Source organism: Mytilus edulis, chromosome 11 (genome assembly GCF_963676685.1).
Source record: "Mytilus edulis chromosome 11, xbMytEdul2.2, whole genome shotgun sequence".
Taxonomy (NCBI): domain Eukaryota; kingdom Metazoa; phylum Mollusca; class Bivalvia; order Mytilida; family Mytilidae; genus Mytilus; species Mytilus edulis.
The window spans coordinates 7,909,948-7,913,093 of NC_092354.1; the positions used below are offsets into that span (position 1 = coordinate 7,909,948).

At 30.2% G+C, this 3,146-nt stretch overlaps 1 long non-coding RNA gene across 1 annotated transcript; it reads right to left on the minus strand.

Moving 5' to 3' along the window:
- Positions 1-1,382: 1,382 nt before the first annotated feature.
- Positions 1,383-2,880, minus strand: LOC139494742 (uncharacterized). Its single transcript, XR_011657131.1, has 3 exons — positions 2,666-2,880; positions 2,279-2,461; positions 1,383-1,744 (listed from the first exon to the last, which is right to left on the minus strand). It is a non-coding gene; the product is annotated as an uncharacterized lncRNA (long non-coding RNA).
- Positions 2,881-3,146: the final 266 nt, after the last annotated feature.

A 3,146-nucleotide genomic window follows, 5' to 3' on the forward strand; every position in this document is an offset into this window, starting at 1 on the left:
ACCTTCTCGTACAACATCAATTGCTTCCAAGTCACAATCACCGTGCTTCAGGTCTTCATCAATTTCCCATATAAAAACAAAGTTTCCAAAATAATTTCCATGATGGTGAGTGTAAATCTTCACTGGAAATGGTAGTGATAAATGCTCCAACCAATACCTTCTATCAATTTTGTCACGTGGTGAAAACTGAGTCTAATATACTTTATTTTTATTTGTGATGTGTCAAAATTATTTCATAACCAACTTAATTCTAACAGAGACATTATATGTATCATGTTGGATGGAAACCAAACAAACAAACTGGTTTATCAGTAAGAATGTGTCTGTATTGTTCATTTTATATCTAAAGGGTTGAGATAAGTTTCAAGCGAGGTTAAAGTACATGAAGAAAGCACTTGAATCATCACATACATATCTAAATAAACTCATCATAGATAGCAGGACTAAATTAAGTATACGACAAACGCGCGTTTCGTCTTCAGAAGACTCATCAGTGACGCTCGAATCCAAAAAAGTTAAAAAGGCCAAATAAAGTACGACATAGAAGAGCATTGCGGACCAAAATCCTAAAACTTTTCCCCAATACACCTGAGGTAGAAAAGCCTTAGTATTAAAGTTGTACTAAAAAAAATGAAATAAAAACATGAAAAAAAAATGAAATGAGGCCAACCTTAAAAATATGTTTGTTTGCAGTTTTCCGACTGTACCTTCAGAGTGAAGGGCCGGTAGGTAGGAAAAATATTTTATTTTATCAGCCAAAATAAAGTTTACATAAGCAGTTACACAAACCAAGTCTCTCCTGCAGAAAACAACATTTTAAAACAACAAACACTGAAAACCTATGTGAAATAAACAGGCATTTTCAGATTAAAAACTTTTAATCAAATTTTAAACTATAACATAGTGTCATTATCAAATATATGACATAAATATATGGTATATGATATTGAAATACTGGAACACTTATAAACAAGGAATGACTAGAATTGTTTTAAAAATTAAAGAAAAATATTCACATTTCTGACAGACACATATATATATCAGCCTAAATATTTTTTGGTCCTTTTTATAGACTTATATATATATATATATATTCTTCCTGACTAGACTGCTTTGATGAGTTAAGTATTTCATCAGAAAAATGTAGATATTAAAGCTATAGATACCTGTCCAGGATTATTGTTTATTGATTATTGTTTATTAAAGAGTGTTTTCAATAAATAAAAATCAACCTGGAATTGAATCTTCCTCAATTGAGAACAAACATGGGAACTTAAAAAAATATATAAGACAACTGATTGTTTTGAAATTTCTAACAATATTTGTAATTGGTTCTTTTCCAAGAACCCATAGAGAATAAACTCTGAAAATAAATGGTTTAAATTTATAAAGTTCTCTGTCAAGTTTAAAAAAAATATGGTCCTGTAGTTGTGTTTTTATATACATGTTCATTCATGACAGTTTTTTAACGTCAACAATACATCCATTGATTGATTTATGTTAGTTTGTCTTGGGGTTTCTTTTTATAATGGGTTTCCCACTTTCTTGCAATCATTACAAATAGGGAGTACAACTTTGAATTTGGCCAGTTCTTCAGCATCTTTTTTCAGAATTAGGTGATGCACAATACAACAAATGTCCTTCTGTAGTCTTATTGGAGTGTTGTCAGCATAGTAACTAAATTCCACAGGAGTTCTGCAATCCATTTGCAGCCTAGTGTGAACTATACCATGAAGTGTGTCATCTGCAAGATAAATCACAGTAGTTTAAATTGCAACAAAGAAATTACAACAATCCATTTCAATATTTCCAATAACATTGAGAATGGAAAAGGGGAATATGTCAAAGAGACAACAAAGAGCAGATAACTGTCTTTATGTACCCTTAGTATATAAAAAGTAAGAAGATGTGGTATGCCAATGAGACAACTCTCCATATATATGCATTCTATTTTTTAAACTGCTTCAATATAATATATTGTAAAAACATGGAAATTAATTGTAAAAAGTCTGTCGGTTCAATGTTGCCCATGATCCTTTTAAGCATTTATATTTGTCCTTATATACAACTTGGATTACCAGGATATTTAACTCTTTTAATATGCCTGGCACTTTTGTATGTGTAAAATAAATATAGCTGTTCTCCATGATTTATTTTTTTCAATAAGGAGTACTTTTGAGTTCAGACATGAAGACATTGGATTTGAATACTTAAATGTTGGACTACAAAACCTTTATAAAAATGTTGTACATAGGATATCAATATTAAAGTTTAATACCTTCTGGAACAATGATACAGCCACAGGTTTAATCATGTTTCTCTAACATTCTATTCAATGTCCTGGCTTCTCTGCTTGTTAAGGTTTTTATTGTTTTGCATAGATGCAACGTGGTTTACCACACTCATAACATGCAACTGTGCGTCTGACATTTTGTCCAACTAAACCAGCATTACGAATGCCCTGAAAAATAAACAACAGATATTCCAGTGTTATTTTAAAGTATTAAACATGTGTAAAAAACAAAGATTTGTATTGTTCATTTTTTAAAGTTTAGTTTGCATCTTGTTTGTCAGATAATAAAAATATATTTATAAATCGATTCATGTCTTTATAGTACTAGCTTTTTCTTGAATAATTATTTATCAAGACCACTTAAAGTTTTACCTGCATCTGTTCAGCAACAACTGATGTCTTTGTATTTTGGGCTGAAGGTTTATCAGACTCATTTGTGTCAGTTCCTAGTACTTTTTCAAAAGGTTCGTAGTGATTTTTGTCAACTTGCATCATTGGATCTGGCACCCATGGAAATGTAATTCCTGATCTAGAAGGACGACAACAGTTGATATTTTGACATTTTTTTATCTGTAACATGTAGGCTCTCTGCCGGCAGTGATCTTGAAGAAATTTCATATAATCTGAAATTGAAAAGTAACTCTTTATTAAATAGTTTCTGTCAAGATATAAAAAAAAATTCAATTGGAGTTATCTTTCTTTGTCCAGAATAGTAGTTGAATCAACTTAAATCATTGTTTTATGCAATATACAATATATAATTACTTTTACTACCAACTGATAAATTAAAACAATCTTTACCATTCAGTGATAACAAGCACTTTATTTTACATTTTAATATTTTATGATGTGT